This window comes from Rhinichthys klamathensis, unplaced genomic scaffold, assembly GCF_029890125.1.
Source record: "Rhinichthys klamathensis goyatoka isolate OS25496 unplaced genomic scaffold, OSU_Roscu_1.1 h1tg000287l_1, whole genome shotgun sequence".
Lineage (NCBI taxonomy): Eukaryota > Metazoa > Chordata > Actinopteri > Cypriniformes > Leuciscidae > Rhinichthys > Rhinichthys klamathensis.
This window is the reverse complement of record NW_026606806.1, coordinates 69,654-89,181: the sequence shown is the minus strand read 5'-3', so window position 1 is coordinate 89,181 and position 19,528 is coordinate 69,654. Positions and strand designations below refer to the sequence as shown.

Sequence of the window (19,528 nt, the reverse complement as noted above, 5' to 3'; positions counted from 1 at the left end):
GACAGTAGCGAACGGGTTAAGAGTAGACAGTAGCGAACGGGTTAAGAGTAGACAGTAGCGAACTGGTAAAGAGTAGACAGTAGCGAACGGGTTAAGAGTAGACAGTAGCGAACGGGTTAAGAGTAGACAGTAGCGAACTGGTAAAGAGTAGACAGTAGCGAACGGGTTAAGAGTAGACAGTAGCGAACGGGTTAAGAGTAGACAGTAGCGAACTGGTTAAGAGTAGACAGTAGCGAACGGGTTAAGAGTAGACAGTAGCGAACTGGTTAAGAGTAGACAGTAGCGAACTGGTTAAGAGTAGACAGTAGCGAACGGGTTAAGAGTAGGCAGTAGTGAACTGGTTAAGAGTAGACAGTAGCGAACGGGTTAAGAGTAGACAGTAGCGAACTGGTTAAGAGTAGACAGTAGTGAACTGGTTAAGAGTAGACAGTAGCGAACGGGTTAAGAGTAGACAGTAGTGAACTGGTTAAGAGTAGACAGTAGCGAACGGGTTAAGAGTAGACAGTAGCGAACGGGTTTAGAGTAGACAGTAGCGAACGGGTTAAGAGAAGACAGTAGTGAACGGGTTAAGAGTAGACAGTAGTGAACTGGTTAAGAGTAGACAGTAGCGAACGGGTTAAGAGTAGACAGTAGCGAACGGGTTTAGAGTAGACAGTAGCGAACGGGTTAAGAGAAGACAGTAGTGAACGGGTTAAGAGTAGACAGTAGCGAACGGGTTAAGAGTAGACAGTAGCGAACGGGTTAAGAGTAGACAGTAATGAACGGGTTAAGAGTAGACAGTAGTGAACGGGTTAAGAGTAGACAGTAGCGAACGGGTTAAGAGTAGACAGTAGCGAACGGGTTAAGAGTAGACAGTAGCGAACGGGTTAAGAGTAGACAGTAGCGAACGGGTGTGACGAGATCTCGCGAGACTAAAACATGACGAGATTTCTCGTCAAGTGAAAAGCTGTCTCGCGATATCGCCATGACTGAGCGTGAGGGTGAGATTACCATAGAATATTCCACCGCTACACTCACATTCACCTAAACTATCGTTTTGCGGTTTTTATAAAAAAAATAAAAGCCATTATAAAATAATGTAAAAGTCTGCTCTGCTCATCCAGCACGAGTTGCCGTTGCAATCAGTGCAGCACGAATCACAGTTCACTGATCGCGTGAGGATGGCGGAGGATTCGTTGCGCAACATAGTAGACTAACGTCTGATTTAACGTCCAGTAGAATGCACGCTCAGCACAGCTGCTCCCTATACACAGAGTACGCGCGATCACGAAAGTGAAAGTAAAACACAAGCTCCCTGATGTGCATTGCGCACAAATTAGGCCGCGAACATACAATAGTCCGTCTCCTAATACCCATCTCTGGACTGTTTATTTGCGGCTATGGTCTCAGTTTGCACTTCGAATATATTGAGAGTACTGTAATGTCTTAAGGACATCAGACAAGGGAGGCTCTATTTCTGAACTTATAATCGGAACGCAAGAACAACTGTAGAGACAAACACACCGGCCTCGTTTCTCTCTACCCGGCCTTTTCCGAACTCACCGCATTAACCCTATAACTGCCGGTGCAAAATAAAACAGCAATTTGAAAACAATTATAAAGAGTCTGTGTGCTAACTTTGATTATGGTTGCACTTGCACTTATTGTTTGCGCTTAATAAGACTTCAAGGAGTTCAGTTAGGAGGTCACACACAGCCTCAATCAGAAATCAGCTCTTAAATGTACAGTAAGGGCTGAAGAGACTAATGTGAAATAATACAGAGAAAAGCCAGTCAATAAAAACCTTTTACAGTGCTTGTATATTGTTTTCTTTCAATGCATTTGATAATTCATACTCATAATGCATGTCATTTCAGGTCTACTTTATAGGATTATTAGTTAGACATTGCAGAATGCACCTGCATACTATTTTTCCAGTCATGAATTTTGTCATTGAGGATTTCTGAAAAATTGTGCAAAAATCTCGTCTCGTTCTCGTGAACCAAATCTCGTGTCTAGTCTCGTCTCGTGAGATAAGCGTCTCGTCACACCCCTAGTAGACAGTAGCGAACGGGTTAAGAGTAGACAGTAGCGAATGGGTTAAGAGTGGACAGTAGCGAACGGGTTAAGAGTAGTAGCGAACGGGTTAAGAGTAGACAGTGTTTAACGGGTTAAGAGTAGACAGTAGCGAACGGGTTAAGAGTAGATAGTGTTTAACGGGTTAAGAGTAGACAGTAGCGAACGGGTTAAGAGTAGAAGCGAACGGGTTAAGAGTAGACAGTAGCGAACGGGTTAAGAGTAGACAGTAGCGAACGGGTTAAGAGTAGACAGTAGCGAACAGGTTAAGAGTAGACAGTAGCGAGCAGGTTAAGAGTAGACAAAAGCAAACTGGTTACGAGTAGACAGTAGTGAACGGGTTAAGAGTAGACAGTAGTGAACGGGTTAAGAGTAGACAGTAGTGAACTGGTTAAGAGTAGACAGTAGTGAACGGGTTAAGAGTAGACAGTAGCGAACGGGTTAAGACTAGACAGTAGCGAACAGGTTAAGAGTAGACAGTAGCGAACGGGTTAAGAGTAGACAGTAGCGAACGGGTTAAGAGTAGACAGTAGCGAACGGGTTAAGAGTAGACAGTAGCGAACGGGTTAAGAGTAGACAGTAGCGAACGGGTTAAGAGTAGACAGTAGCGAACGGGTTAAGAGTAGACAGTAGCGAACGGGTTAAGAGTAGACAGTAGTGAACGGGTTAAGAGTAGACAGTAGTGAACAGGTTAAGAGTAGAAAAAAGCAAACAGGTTAAGAGTAGACAGTGTTTAACGGGTTAAGAGTAGACAGTAGCGAACGGGTTAAGAGTAGACAGTGTTTAATGGGTTAAGAGTAGACAGTAGCGAACGGGTTAAGAGTAGACAGTAGCGAACGGGTTAGGAGTAGACAGTAGCGAATGGTTTAAGAGTAGACAGTAGCGAAAGGGTTAAGAGTAGACAGTAGCGAACAGGTTAAGAGTAGACAGTATCGAACGGGTTAAGAGTAGACAGTAGCGAACGGGTTAAGAGTAGACAGTGTTTAACGGGTTAAGAGTAGACAGTAGCGAACGGGTTAAGAGTAGAAGCGAACGGGTTAAGAGTAGACAGTAGCGAACGGGTTAAGAGTAGACAGTAGCGAACGGGTTAAGAGTAGACAGTAGCGAACAGGTTAACCCTCTGGGGTCCAAGGTGTTTTTGGGGTCCTTGAGATGTTTTGACATACTCTGACATTTGTGCTTTTTTCAGTTGCTTATAAACATATTACTGGCAAAGGTGTAATTACACTCTATTTAGCACACACAGGGCTACCATAATGTGTTATCAACATGTATGTACATTTTTGTATTTTTGAGAGAATATTGTTTATGCGTGGTTATTGAAAAAACTAAAACTTAAAGTTTCTGAAATAAGGCCACAAAACACATACTAAATATGTGTCCACAAGACTTTTGACTAATGGATGTTGTGGCCTAGAGTTTTTTCTTCAAAATGATCTGAAAATCATCCTGTCTTATCATTCACATAACACAATAGATTGTTTTAAATTGTGAAAAACATTTTTTTGTTTGCAAAGGCAATATGCGGATGGGCGGATCGGCCCAACCCCCTCATGAATAATTAGGCAGTTCTCACCTGAGCAGACTGCATACTAATGAGCCTTTCATTCAGGGGTGTCACACAAGAAAGAATGCAAGGACAATATATATATAAATAAATAAATATTTATATACACACACACACACACACACACATATATATATATATATATATATATATATGTGTGTGTGTGTGTGTGTGTATAAATATTTATTTATTTATATATATATATTGTCCTTGCATTCTTTCTTGTGTGACACCCCTGAATGAAAGGCTCATTAGTATATATATATATATATATATATATATATATATATATATACAAACAATCAAAATATAAATGAAAGCCAAAAGCACATTTTTAGTCACACCTTTTAGCCATCCACATACCATTTTTAGCCATCCACCGCGGTAAAAATAAACCAGTCTCATTTCAAAGTCGTACGCGAAATGACCGCCAGGTGGCGCAAAGGGACATTTAGCAAAACGTAAGTGGGGCTAATGTCTATTAACAGTAGCCTAAGGATGAAATACTACAAGTTATGGTAATTTCCAAATAAGCCTACAACAAATTGTTGGTCATACAGATAAGATATAATCTTTTAAAACTGTAAAAGGCTAAAGTAGGCCTACACTCTCACAGGCTAAAGACAAAACGTTTTCTCGCTCATGTGAGAATCAAACGTTTGGATATTTCTCAGTAACAAAATTCATAGCCGAGCGGTAGAACTTACGGTTCATCATCAAGATGACACAGGTTTAAATCCCGCACAAACATAGTCTGCTGTATATTTTATATTTATTATTGCAGAGATTTATGTCTAGCTCTAAAACTCTGTTACACCATACAGTTTTGTTTTATATAGGCTATATATATTTTTTATTTATTTATTCCAGGCTCTCACGCCACACCCCCGATTTCTCACGCTGAAGTGTCAACCCGGTCGGTCAAATTCCTGAAAGATATAGTTTATCTATAGATCTACCTGTTGAGCCACTCGTGATCGACTAGTTATACCGCGAATTAGTTATTAATTATTTTAATCCCCACACCCCTCCCTCCACAGCTAATCAATGCTATAGGCTACTTCACCAATATCAAATATAAAATAGAGATATGCAACAGGCACGTTTAAACGAAAAACAATAAAATCAAAACCAGCGTTTCAGTTGTTCATTAGTTCCAGTGGCCTTAATGCATGCACGGCTTTTCAAAATTTCACAAAGCGTGTTGAGATTATTTTGAATGAAATATTGAAGTTTATAATTAAGTGTTTTGGCACACCACGCCGAGTGACCCTATGCATTTTTCTAAAGTCGGGTTTTATTCTGGCATCGTGAGTTAGTGTTCGACAAACGCGGCGGAGCGTTCATTTAGATTAATTTATTTATCTCATTATTACAGCTAAAATAACTTAATAGGCGACTCCGTAATTTTTTGGTCATACAGATAAGAGTAGAGTAGCTTACATCGTTCAAAACTGTAAACTTGTATTCATATTAGGCTAACGACAAAAACAGTATATCTGTCCTCTGTCTCCGGGAACTGCGCGTCACAAAAATGAACCGAAAGCCACTTCAGCTCAGTCACGATAAGAAATCGGCTATGTCTAAAGCCTTTAAATGTCTAAATATTTAGGCTAATAAATGTTATCTGATTATGTAGGCTAATCCATATGAAAACGAGAGGTACAGAGGATCTAGGCTACTCAAACATGCGCTTCCCAATGAGAAAATGACAAGACATGTGTGAAAATCTCGCTCTAATTAAATGTAGGCTAAATCGCCCTGAATTAAAATGTAAAAACATAATAATGTATTTGTCGAAATGTTGCGATATTGTTTCATTTAAGTTCATAATTATTCTATAAATGTTATTTAATTTAGCAGCATTACCACGAAGCACCGTGTTTCGATATTTATTTGAATAATACAAAATAAAATAAAAACTTAATTCACAAATTGCATGCCTGGTTGTAAGGATCCAAAGATCCCTGTAGACTTTAATATTAAGTTGAACATTTTGTTCATGACAACAAATTAACAAGCGTTTTTTCAGATTATATTTAGTTTTGCTTGGAAAAAGCTGCCCCAAACCAGTTTTATTTCATCAATTATTGAAATAATGAAATATTTAGTAATAAACTTTTATGACAGAAATATCACTAGGCTACATGTAACTTAAATCATTTAATTCCTTCATTATCAACACTGTCTAGAATGGCGATTTAAGTGTGAATTGCGACTTCTCTTTGTGTTAAGTCAGCCTCAGACTCCGATAGCCTGTGGGGGGTTGGAGGGACAGTTGCTGGACAAAGGTGTTAATGTTCCTCTTTCATATGGAGAGTGTCGGATAGCCAGCCTGATGAGCAGGCAAAATTATTGTAAGGATAAATCTGTGTCCAAATGTAGGCCCCATATCTTATTAAATTATAAATATTGTAGTTTATTTATTGTAGCCTATTTAAAGTTTTTTTCACACAAAATTTCAATTGAAGTTATTGTAAGGTGAATTCAACAAGGCATGCTGTGCCTTTGAAGCAACAATTAAAGGTTAAATAAATTTTTCGTGATTTGTATGGCTGACACGCAGCGACATATACAGTATTATCAGCTGTATGATGTGTTTTTACCCTGAAATGATTAATTTCGAGACAGACCCGGCGCGGGCAGCGAGGGAGACTAAATAAACTTGTTAAAAAGAGATCCAGCGCGAGAGAGGCAAAGAGAAACGCATGTTTTTAATTTAATTATGTTTCTTTGGACAATTTTCGTTTTGTAGGCCTACTGTTTTAATTGTTTAATTTAGCTGTATTTTCTTTGGCAATACAAATTTAAAATGTCGCAAGAATAAGATTAGCCTAGTGTTTCTTATTTTGCATCGCAAAAGAAATAAACTCTAAACAAGATGCAACCCTGTTTTAAATTAAACAATTTAAACCTTGAAATGTTCGAACTTGGTTTCAAACTTAAGTAATTTTAGTGTTCTTTTACATTACACAATAATTTAGCAGACTAAAGACGAGCTTCTTCATTTTCGGATGCAATCGGCTGACAATCTTCCTTCATCAGTTTTTGTCGTTTGTGCAGCGGCTGCGGTTCTACAGGAATGTAGCAAATTTATGTTGTAATGATAATCAAACAAAACTCTTGACTTTAAATAAGTAAACAGATATAAATAGTTAGCTATTTAAGCATCAAGGTGGGAAAATATAAACGTAGGACAACATCGGTTAACAACATGTATGCTACATTGAGATTCGATCTCGGGTCTGTTGAAGCTCCTCGAAGCTCGTGTCGTTGCGTTGATCACTGAGCTGTCTTCTGTACGCTGTTAATGTTGTAAAGCCTCATTCATGTAGCCTAAATGATTTTATTGCAATGTTTTATGTTGAAATGTTTTCATTATTTATTCAATTACATTTCAGTAGCCTAATTTCAGTATTGTGATTATGAATTATTTTAACTACGTTTCACTTGTTGAATTCTTCGGTGCGGCAGCAGATTACGCATTAGAGAGAATAAACCGGAATAAACTAACACTTTTCAGAGTCTATGATTGTAGCGCCCCTTAGCGGTAAAAGGCAGCAAATACACCACACATTTTACCGCCGCGGTGGAACGGCTGATGTGGGCATTGTCATGGCTTGCCTCACATTTGCGTTTGAATAGCGCGCGTCCTCCGTGGGCGTGTCAGATTAACGCGTAATGAAGTGTAATGAGCTGGGGAAAAAAATACTGACAGCACTCTCTTTTCATACAGATTGCATAAACTGAGAATATTTGTTTTTTATATAAATTACTTCATTTAAAAGAAGAGAATTTAAGCTTCATAAAGAAAAACCTCTCGTGCCTGTGTGACAAGTAATCGCGGAGTTACAGTTAATCTTAGGACGCGTTTCAGAATGGACTTCACTGACAGAGAGAACGCAGAACTCGCATCATGTTTGTTTTTCTTTATTTGGTGAAAAGCACAACACTTTGTTTTTATTGTGAGTATCCACAAAAAAAATAGAAACTTAACAGGATCTAATGATGTACAACACTTATATGTAAGATCAAAATTAACAGAGTAATTTGAGTCTCTTTTGCACTGATAAGGAAAAAAGTGAGCTGGTATCGCCGGCGAGACCGCCGACCCCAGAGAGTTAAGAGTAGACAGTAGCGAGCAGGTTAAGAGTAGACAAAAGCAAACTGGTTACGAGTAGACAGTAGCGAGCAGGTTAAGAGTAGACAGTAGTGAACGGGTTAAGAGTAGACAGTGTTTAACGGGTTAAGAGTAGACAGTAGCGAACGGGTTAAGAGTAGAAGCGAACGGGTTAAGAGTAGACAGTAGCGAACGGGTTAAGAGTAGACAGTAGCGAACGGGTTAAGAGTAGACAGTAGTGAACAGGTTAAGAGTAGACAGTAGCGAGCAGGTTAAGAGTAGACAAAAGCAAACTGGTTACGAGTAGACAGTAGTGAACGGGTTAAGAGTAGACAGTAGTGAACGGGTTAAGAGTAGACAGTAGTGAACTGGTTAAGAGTAGACAGTAGTGAACTGGTTAAGAGTAGACAGTAGCGAACTGGTTAAGAGTAGACAGTAGTGAACAGGTTAAGAGTAGACAGTAGTGAACTGGTTAAGAGTAGACAGTAGTGAACGGGTTAAGAGTAGACAGTAGCGAACGGGTTAAGCCTAGACAGTAGCGAACAGGTTAAGAGTAGACAGTAGCGAACGGGTTAAGAGTAGACAGTAGCGAACGGGTTAAGAGTAGACAGTAGCGAACGGGTTAAGAGTAGACAGTAGCGAACGGGTTAAGAGTAGACAGTAGCGAACGGGTTAAGAGTAGACAGTAGCGAACGGGTTAAGAGTAGACAGTAGCGAACGGGTTAAGAGTAGACAGTAGCGAACGGGTTAAGAGTAGACAGTAGCGAACAGGTTAAGAGTAGACAAAAGCAAACAGGTTAAGAGTAGACAGTGTTTAACGGGTTAAGAGTAGACAGTAGTGAACGGGTTAAGAGTAGACAGTAGCGAACGGGTTAAGAGTAGACAGTAGCGAACGGGTTAAGAGTAGACAGTAGCGAACGGGTTAAGAGTAGACAGTAGTGAACGGGTTAAGAGTAGACAGTAGCGAACGGGTTAAGAGTAGACAGTAGCGAACGGGTTAAGAGTAGACAGTAGTGAACGGGTTAAAAGTAGACAGTAGTGAACGGGTTAAGAGTCGACAGTAGCGAACGGGTTAAGAGTAGACAGTAGCGAACGGGTTAAGAGTAGACAGTAGTGAACAGGTTAAGAGTAGAAAAAAGCAAACAGGTTAAGAGTAGACAGTGTTTAACGGGTTAAGAGTAGACAGTAGCGAACGGGTTAAGAGTAGACAGTGTTTAATGGGTTAAGAGTAGACAGTAGCGAACGGGTTAAGAGTAGACAGTAGCGAACGGGTTAGGAGTAGACAGTAGCGAATGGTTTAAGAGTAGACAGTAGCGAAAGGGTTAAGAGTAGACAGTAGCGAACAGGTTAAGAGTAGACAGTATCGAACGGGTTAAGAGTAGACAGTAGCGAACGGGTTAAGAGTAGACAGTGTTTAACGGGTTAACAGTAGACAGTAGCGAACGGGTTAAGAGTAGACAGTGTTTAACGGGTTAAGAGTAGACAGTAGCGAACGGGTTAAGCGTAGACATTGTTTAACGGGTTAAGAGTAGACAGTAGCGAACGGGTTTGGAGTAGACAGTAGTGAACGGGTTAAGAGTAGACAGTAGCGAACGGGTTAAGAGTAGACAGTAGTGAACGGGTTAAGAGTAGACAGTAGTGAACAGGTTAAGAGTAGACAGTAGTGAACAGGTTAAGAGTAGACAGTAGTGAACAGGTTAAGAGTAGACAGTAGTGAACAGGTTAAGAGTAGACAAAAGCAAACAGGTTAAGAGTAGACAGTGTTTAACGGGTTAAGAGTAGATAGTAGCGAACGGGTTAAGAGTAGACAGTAGTGAACGGGTTAGGAGTAGAGAGTAGTGAACAGGTTAAGAATAGACAGTAGCGAACGGGTTAAGAGTAGACAGTAGCGAACGGGTTAAGAGTAGACAGTAGCGAACGGGTTAAGAGTAGACAGTGTTTAACTGGTTAAGAGTAGACAGTGTTTAACGGGTTAAGAGTAGACAGTAGCGAACGGGTTAAGAGTAGACAGTAGTGAACGGGTTAAGAGTAGACAGTAGTGAACGGGTTAAGAGTAGACAGTAGCGAACGGGTTAAGAGTAGACAGTAGCGAACGGGTTAAGAGTAGACAGTAGCGAACGGGTAAAGAGTAGACAGTAGCGAACGGGTTAAGAGTAGACAAAAGCAAACAGGTTAAGAGTAGACAAAAGCAAACAGGTTAAGAGTAGACTGTTTTACGGGTTAAGAGTAGACACTAGTGAACGGGTTTAAGAGTAGACAGTAGCGAACGGGTTAAGAGTAGACAGTAGTGAACGGGTTTAGAGTAGACAGTAGCGAACGGGTTAAGAGTAGACACTAGTGAACGGGTTAGGAGTAGACAGTAGTGAACAGGTTAAGAGTAGACAGTAGCGAACAGGTTAAGAGTAGACAGTAGTGAACGGGTTAAGAGTAGACAGTGTGTAAAGGGTTAAGAGTAGACAGTAGCGAACGGGTTAAGAGTAGACAGTAGCGAACGGGTTAAGAGTAGACAAAAGCAAACAGGTTAAGAGTAGACTGTTTTACGGGTTAAGAGTAGACAGTAGCGAACGGGTTAAGAGTAGACAGTAGAGAACGGGTTAAGAGTAGACAGTAGCGAACGGGTTAAGAGTAGACAGTAGCGAACGGGTTAAGAGTAGACAGTAGTGAACTGGTTAAGAGTAGACAGTGTGTAAAGGGTTAAGAGTAGACAGTAGAGAACGGGTTAAGAGTAGACAGTAGCGAACGGGTTAAGAGTAGACAGTAGCGAACAGGTTAAGAGTAGACAGTAGCGAACGGGTTAAGAGTAGACAGTGTTTAACTGGTTAAGAGTAGACAGTGTTTAACGGGTTAAGAGTAGACAGTAGCGAACGGGTTAAGAGTAGACAGTAGTGAACGGGTTAAGAGTAGACAGTAGTGAACGGGTTAAGAGTAGACAGTAGCGAACGGGTTAAGAGTAGACAGTAGCGAACGGGTTAAGAGTAGACAGTAGCGAACGGGTAAAGAGTAGACAAAAGCAAACAGGTTAAGAGTAGACAGTGTTTAACGGGTTAAGAGTAGATAGTAGCGAACGGGTTAAGAGTAGACAGTAGTGAACGGGTTAGGAGTAGAGAGTAGTGAACAGGTTAAGAATAGACAGTAGCGAACGGGTTAAGAGTAGACAGTAGCGAATGGGTTAAGAGTAGACAGTAGCGAACGGGTTAAGAGTAGACAGTGTTTAACTGGTTAAGAGTAGACAGTTTTTAAGGTGTTAAGAGTAGACAGTAGCGAACGGGTTAAGAGTAGACAGTAGTGAACGGGTTAAGAGTAGACAGTAGTGAACGGGTTAAGAGTAGACAGTAGCGAACGGGTTAAGAGTAGACAGTAGCGAACGGGTTAAGAGTAGACAGTAGCGAACGGGTAAAGAGTAGACAGTAGCGAACGGGTTAAGAGTAGACAAAAGCAAACAGGTTAAGAGTAGACAAAAGCAAACAGGTTAAGAGTAGACTGTTTTACGGGTTAAGAGTAGACACTAGTGAACGGGTTAAGAGTAGACAGTAGCGAACGGGTTAAGAGTAGACAGTAGTGAACGGGTTTAGAGTAGACAGTAGCGAACGGGTTAAGAGTAGACACTAGTGAACGGGTTAGGAGTAGACAGTAGTGAACAGGTTAAGAGTAGACAGTAGCGAACAGGTTAAGAGTAGACAGTAGTGAACGGGTTAAGAGTAGACAGTGTGTAAAGGGTTAAGAGTAGACAGTAGCGAACGGGTTAAGAGTAGACAGTAGCGAACGGGTTAAGAGTAGACAAAAGCAAACAGGTTAAGAGTAGACTGTTTTACGGGTTAAGAGTAGACAGTAGCGAACGGGTTAAGAGTAGACAGTAGAGAACGGGTTAAGAGTAGACAGTAGCGAACGGGTTAAGAGTAGACAGTAGCGAACGGGTTAAGAGTAGACAGTAGTGAACTGGTTAAGAGTAGACAGTGTGTAAAGGGTTAAGAGTAGACAGTAGAGAACGGGTTAAGAGTAGACAGTAGCGAACGGGTTAAGAGTAGACAGTAGCGAACAGGTTAAGAGTAGACAGTAGCGAACGGGTTAAGAGTAGACAGTGTTTAACTGGTTAAGAGTAGACAGTGTTTAACGGGTTAAGAGTAGACAGTAGCGAACGGGTTAAGAGTAGACAGTAGTGAACGGGTTAAGAGTAGACAGTAGTGAACGGGTTAAGAGTAGACAGTAGCGAACGGGTTAAGAGTAGACAGTAGCGAACGGGTTAAGAGTAGACAGTAGCGAACGGGTAAAGAGTAGACAGTAGCGAACGGGTTAAGAGTAGACAGTAGTGAACAGGTTAAGAGTAGACAAAAGCAAACAGGTTAAGAGTAGACTGTTTTACGGGTTAAGAGTAGACACTAGTGAACGGGTTAAGAGTAGACAGTAGCGAACGGGTTAAGAGTAGACAGTAGTGAACGGGTTTAGAGTAGACAGTAGCGAACGGGTTAAGAGTAGACACTAGTGAACGGGTTAGGAGTAGACAGTAGTGAACAGGTTAAGAGTAGACAGTAGCGAACAGGTTAAGAGTAGACAGTAGTGAACGGGTTAAGAGTAGACAGTGTGTAAAGGGTTAAGAGTAGACAGTAGCGAACGGGTTAAGAGTAGACAGTAGCGAACGGGTTAAGAGTAGACAAAAGCAAACAGGTTAAGAGTAGACTGTTTTACGGGTTAAGAGTAGACAGTAGCGAACGGGTTAAGAGTAGACAGTAGAGAACGGGTTAAGAGTAGACAGTAGCGAACGGGTTAAGAGTAGACAGTAGCGAACGGGTTAAGAGTAGACAGTAGTGAACTGGTTAAGAGTAGACAGTGTGTAAAGGGTTAAGAGTAGACAGTAGAGAACGGGTTAAGAGTAGACAGTAGCGAACGGGTTAAGAGTAGACAAAAGCAAACAGGTTAAGAGTAGACTGTTTTACGGGTTAAGAGTAGACAGTAGCGAACGGGTTAAGAGTAGACAGTAGAGAACGGGTTAAGAGTAGACAGTAGCGAACGGGTTAAGAGTAGACAGTAGCGAACGGGTTAAGAGTAGACAAAAGCAAACAGGTTAAGAGTAGACTGTTTTACGGGTTAAGAGTAGACAGTAGCGAACGGGTTAAGAGTAGACAGTAGAGAACGGGTTAAGAGTAGACAGTAGCGAACGGGTTAAGAGTAGACAGTAGCGAACGGGTTAAGAGTAGACAAAAGCAAACAGGTTAAGAGTAGACTGTTTTACGGGTTAAGAGTAGACACTAGCGAACGGGTTAAGAGAAGACAGTAGTGAACTGGTTAAGAGTAGACAGTAGCGAACGGGTTAAGAGTAGACAGTAGCGAACGGGTTAAGTGTAGACAGTAGCGAACGGGTTAAGAGTAGACAGTAGCGAACGGGTTAAGAGTAGACAGTAGTGAACTGGTTAAGAGTAGACAGTAGCGAACGGGTTAAGAGTAGACAGTAGCGAAGGGGTTAAGAGTAGACAGTAGCGAACAGGTTAAGAGTAGACAGTAGTGAACGGGTTAAGAGTAGACAGTGTGTAAAGGGTTAAGAGTAGACAGTAGCGAACGGGTTAAGAGTAGACAGTAGTGAACTGGTTAAGAGTAGACTGTTTAACGGGTTAAGAGTAGACAGTAGCGAACGGGTTAAGAGTAGACAGTAGAGAACGGGTTAAGAGTAGACACTAGTGAACGGGTTAGGAGTAGACAGTAGTGAACAGGTTAAGAGTAGACAGTAGCGAACAGGTTAAGAGTAGACAGTAGTGAACGGGTTAAGAGTAGACAGTGTGTAAAGGGTTAAGAGTAGACAGTAGCGAACGGGTTAAGAGTAGACAGTAGCGAACGGGTTAAGAGTAGACAGTAGAGAACGGGTTAAGAGTAGACAGTAGCGAACGGGTTAAGAGTAGACAAAAGCAAACAGGTTAAGAGTAGACTGTTTTACGGGTTAAGAGTAGACAGTAGCGAACGGGTTAAGAGTAGACAGTAGAGAACGGGTTAAGAGTAGACAGTAGCGAACGGGTTAAGAGTAGACAGTAGCGAACGGGTTAAGAGTAGACAAAAGCAAACAGGTTAAGAGTAGACTGTTTTATGGGTTAAGAGTAGACACTAGTGAACGGGTTAAGAGTAGACAGTAGCGAACAGGTTAAGAGTAGACAGTAGGGGTGTGACGAGATCTCGTGCCACGAGATCTCGCGAGACTAAATATGACGAGATTTCTCGTCGAGTAAAAAAGCTGTCTCGCGATATCCCCATTAATATTCCACCGCTACACTCACATTCGCCTAAACTATCGTTTTGTTGTTTTTATAAAAAAATAAAAACCATTATAAACTAATGCAAAAGTCTGCTCTGCTCATCCAGCACGAGTTGCCGTTGCAATCAGTGCAGCACGAATCACAGTTCACTGATCGCGTGATGATGGCGGAGGATTCGTTGCGCAACAGACTAAACGTCTGGTAAATGTCTTATCATTTAGAATGCGCGCTCAGCACCGCTGCTCCCTATACGCGCGGTCACGAATTTGTAAGTGAAAGTAAAACACAAGCTCCCTGATGTGCATTGCGCACAAATTAGGCTGCATACATAAAATAATCCGTCTCCCAATACCCATCTCTGGACTGTTTATTTGCGGCTCTGGTCTCTGTTGGCACTGCGAATATTGAGAGAGCACTGTAGCGTACAAAGGACAACAGACAAGGGAGGCTCCGTTTCTGAACTTATAATCGGAACGCAAGAACAACTGTAGAGACAAACAGCCTCGTTTCTCTCGGCCTTTTCCGAACTCACCCGCATTAACCCTATAACTGCCGGTGCAAAATAAAACCGCAATTTCACAACAATTATAAAGAGTCTGTGTGCTAACTTTGATTATGGTTGCACTCGCACTTATTGTTTGCACTTAATAAGACTAAGAGAAAACAGTTATTTATTTTTGTTATTTATACGGTTTTTATTTCTCTGTTAAATGTGTGTTAAAAGGAGTTCAGTTAGGAGGTCACACACAGCCTCAATCAGAAGTTCTGAAAGCTCTTAAATGTACAGTAAGGTCTGAAGAGACTAATGTGAAATTATACAGGAGAAAAGCCAGTCAATAAAAACCTTTTACAGTGCTTGAATATTGTTTTCTTTCAATGCATTTGATAATTCATACTCATAAAGTAGACCTGAAATGACATGTATTAGAAGATTATTAGTTAAAACATTGAAAAATGCACCTGCATACTATTTTTCCAGCCATGAATTTTGTCATTGAGGATTTCTGAAAAATTGTGCAAAAATCTCGTCTCGTCTCGTTCTCGTGAGCCCAATCTCGTGTCTAGTCTCGTCTCGTGAGATAAGCGTCTCGTCACACCCCTAGTAGACAGTAGTGAACGGGTTAAGAGTAGACAGTAGCGAACGGGTTAAGCGTAGACATTGTTTAACGGGTTAAGAGTAGACAGTAGCGAACGGGTTTGGAGTAGACAGTAGTGAACGGGTTAAGAGTAGACAGTAGCGAACGGGTTAAGAGTAGACAGTAGTGAACGGGTTAAGAGTAGACAGTAGTGAACAGGTTAAGAGTAGACAGTAGTGAACAGGTTAAGAGTAGACAGTAGTGAACAGGTTAAGAGTAGACAGTAGTGAACAGGTTAAGAGTAGACAAAAGCAAACAGGTTAAGAGTAGACAGTGTTTAACGGGTTAAGAGTAGATAGTAGCGAACGGGTTAAGAGTAGACAGTAGTGAACGGGTTAGGAGTAGAGAGTAGTGAACAGGTTAAGAATAGACAGTAGCGAACGGGTTAAGAGTAGACAGTAGCGAACGGGTTAAGAGTAGACAGTAGCGAACGGGTTAAGAGTAGACAGTGTTTAACTGGTTAAGAGTAGACAGTGTTTAACGGGTTAAGAGTAGACAGTAGCGAACGGGTTAAGAGTAGACAGTAGTGAACGGGTTAAGAGTAGACAGTAGTGAACGGGTTAAGAGTAGACAGTAGCGAACGGGTTAAGAGTAGACAGTAGCGAACGGGTTAAGAGTAGACAGTAGCGAACGGGTAAAGAGTAGACAGTAGCGAACGGGTTAAGAGTAGACAAAAGCAAACAGGTTAAGAGTAGACAAAAGCAAACAGGTTAAGAGTAGACTGTTTTACGGGTTAAGAGTAGACACTAGTGAACGGGTTAAGAGTAGACAGTAGCGAACGGGTTAAGAGTAGACAGTAGTGAACGGGTTTAGAGTAGACAGTAGCGAACGGGTTAAGAGTAGACACTAGTGAACGGGTTAGGAGTAGACAGTAGTGAACAGGTTAAGAGTAGACAGTAGCGAACAGGTTAAGAGTAGACAGTAGTGAACGGGTTAAGAGTAGACAGTGTGTAAAGGGTTAAGAGTAGACAGTAGCGAACGGGTTAAGAGTAGACAGTAGCGAACGGGTTAAGAGTAGACAAAAGCAAACAGGTTAAGAGTAGACTGTTTTACGGGTTAAGAGTAGACAGTAGCGAACGGGTTAAGAGTAGACAGTAGAGAACGGGTTAAGAGTAGACAGTAGCGAACGGGTTAAGAGTAGACAGTAGCGAACGGGTTAAGAGTAGACAGTAGTGAACTGGTTAAGAGTAGACAGTGTGTAAAGGGTTAAGAGTAGACAGTGTTTAACTGGTTAAGAGTAGACAGTGTTTAACGGGTTAAGAGTAGACAGTAGCGAACGGGTTAAGAGTAGACAGTAGTGAACGGGTTAAGAGTAGACAGTAGTGAACGGGTTAAGAGTAGACAGTAGCGAACGGGTTAAGAGTAGACAGTAGCGAACGGGTTAAGAGTAGACAGTAGCGAACGGGTAAAGAGTAGACAGTAGCGAACGGGTTAAGAGTAGACAGTAGTGAACAGGTTAAGAGTAGACAAAAGCAAACAGGTTAAGAGTAGACTGTTTTACGGGTTAAGAGTAGACACTAGTGAACGGGTTAAGAGTAGACAGTAGCGAACGGGTTAAGAGTAGACAGTAGTGAACGGGTTTAGAGTAGACAGTAGCGAACGGGTTAAGAGTAGACACTAGTGAACGGGTTAGGAGTAGACAGTAGTGAACAGGTTAAGAGTAGACAGTAGCGAACAGGTTAAGAGTAGACAGTAGTGAACGGGTTAAGAGTAGAGAGTGTGTAAAGGGTTAAGAGTAGACAGTAGCGAACGGGTTAAGAGTAGACAGTAGCGAACGGGTTAAGAGTAGACAAAAGCAAACAGGTTAAGAGTAGACTGTTTTACGGGTTAAGAGTAGACAGTAGCGAACGGGTTAAGAGTAGACAGTAGAGAACGGGTTAAGAGTAGACAGTAGCGAACGGGTTAAGAGTAGACAGTAGCGAACGGGTTAAGAGTAGACAGTAGTGAATTGGTTAAGAGTAGACAGTGTGTAAAGGGTTAAGAGTAGACAGTAGAGAACGGGTTAAGAGTAGACAGTAGCGAACGGGTTAAGAGTAGACAAAAGCAAACAGGTTAAGAGTAGACTGTTTTACGGGTTAAGAGTAGACAGTAGCGAACGGGTTAAGAGTAGACAGTAGAGAACGGGTTAAGAGTAGACAGTAGCGAACGGGTTAAGAGTAGACAGTAGCGAACGGGTTAAGAGTAGACAAAAGCAAACAGGTTAAGAGTAGACTGTTTTACGGGTTAAGAGTAGACAGTAGCGAACGGGTTAAGAGTAGACAGTAGAGAACGGGTTAAGAGTAGACAGTAGCGAACGGGTTAAGAGTAGACAGTAGCGAACGGGTTAAGAGTAGACAAAAGCAAACAGGTTAAGAGTAGACTGTTTTACGGGTTAAGAGTAGACACTAGCGAACGGGTTAAGAGAAGACAGTAGTGAACTGGTTAAGAGTAGACAGTAGCGAACGGGTTAAGAGTAGACAGTAGCGAACGGGTTAAGTGTAGACAGTAGCGAACGGGTTAAGAGTAGACAGTAGCGAACGGGTTAAGAGTAGACAGTAGTGAACTGGTTAAGAGTAGACAGTAGCGAACGGGTTAAGAGTAGACAGTAGCGAAGGGGTTAAGAGTAGACAGTAGCGAACAGGTTAAGAGTAGACAGTAGTGAACGGGTTAAGAGTAGACAGTGTGTAAAGGGTTAAGAGTAGACAGTAGCGAACGGGTTAAGAGTAGACAGTAGTGAACTGGTTAAGAGTAGACTGTTTAACGAGTTAAGAGTAGACAGTAGCGAACGGGTTAAGAGTAGACAGTAGAGAACGGGTTAAGAGTAGACACTAGTGAACGGGTTAGGAGTAGACAGTAGTGAACAGGTTAAGAGTAGACAGTAGCGAACAGGTTAAGAGTAGACAGTAGTGAACGGGTTAAGAGTAGACAGTGTGTAAAGGGTTAAGAGTAGACAGTAGCGAACGGGTTAAGAGTAGACAGTAGCGAACGGGTTAAGAGTAGACAGTAGAGAACGGGTTAAGAGTAGACAGTAGCGAACGGGTTAAGAGTAGACAAAAGCAAACAGGTTAAGAGTAGACTGTTTTACGGGTTAAGAGTAGACAGTAGCGAACGGGTTAAGAGTAGACAGTAGAGAACGGGTTAAGAGTAGACAGTAGCGAACGGGTTAAGAGTAGACAGTAGCGAACGGGTTAAGAGTAGACAAAAGCAAACAGGTTAAGAGTAGACTGTTTTATGGGTTAAGAGTAGACACTAGTGAACGGGTTAAGAGTAGACAGTAGCGAACGGGTTAAGAGTAGACAGTAGTGAACGGGTTAAGAGTAGACAGTAGCGAACGGGTTAAGAGTAGACAGTAGCGAACGGGTTAAGAGTAGACAGTAGTGAACTGGTTAAGAGTAGACAGTAGCGAACGGGTTAAGAGTAGACAGTAGCGAACGGGTTAAGAGTAGACAGTAGCGAACGGGTTAAGAGTAGACAGTAGCGAACGGGTTAAGAGTAGACAGTAGTGAACTGGTTAAGAGTAGACAGTAGCGAACGGGTTAAGAGTAGACAGTAGCGAAGGGATTAAGAGTAGACAGTAGCGAACAGGTTAAGAGTAGACAGTAGTGAACGGGTTAAGAGTAGACAGTGTGTAAAGGGTTAAGAGTAGACAGTAGCGAACGGGTTAAGAGTAGACAGTAGCGAACGGGTTAAGAGTAGACAGTAGTGAACTGGTTAAGAGTAGACAGTAGCGAACGGGTTAAGAGTAGACAGTAGCGAACGGGTTAAAAGTAGACAGTAGCGAACGGGTTAAGAGTAGACAGTAGCGAACGGGTTAAGAGTAGACAGTAGCGAACGGGTTAAGAGTAGACAGTAGCGAACGGGTTAAGAGTAGACAGTAGCGAACGGGTTAAGAGTAGACAGTAGCGAACAGGTTAAGAGTAGACAGTAGTGAACGGGTTAAGAGTAGACAGTGTGTAAAGGGTTAAGAGTAGACAGTAGCGAACGGGTTAAGAGTAGACAGTAGCGAACGGGTTAAGAGTAGACAGTAGTGAACTGGTTAAGAGTAGACAGTAGCGAACGGGTTAAGAGTAGACAGTAGCGAACGGGTTAAGAGTAGACAGTAGCGAACGGGTTAAGAGTAGACAGTAGCGAACGGGTTAAGAGTAGACAGTAGCGAACGGGTTAAGAGTAGACAGTAGCGAACAGGTTAAGAGTAGACAGTAGTGAACGGGTTAAGAGTAGACAGTGTGTAAAGGGTTAAGAGTAGACAGTAGCAAACGGGTTAAGAGTAGACAAAAGCAAACAGGTTAAGAGTAGACTGTTTTACGGGTTAAGAGTAGACACTAGTGAACGGGTTAAGAGTAGACAGTAGCGAACGGGTTAAGAGTAGACAGTAGCGAACGGGTTAAGAGTAGACAAAAGCAAACAGGTTAAGAGTAGACTGTTTTACGGGTTA

At 41.7% G+C, this 19,528-nt stretch overlaps 1 protein-coding gene across 1 annotated transcript in view; it reads right to left on the bottom strand.

Annotated features, from left to right (window-relative positions):
- Positions 1-19,528, bottom strand: part of LOC130103412 (dnaJ homolog subfamily C member 13-like) — a 161,671-nt gene that overhangs the window by 140,101 nt on the left and 2,042 nt on the right. The window lies entirely within an intron of this gene.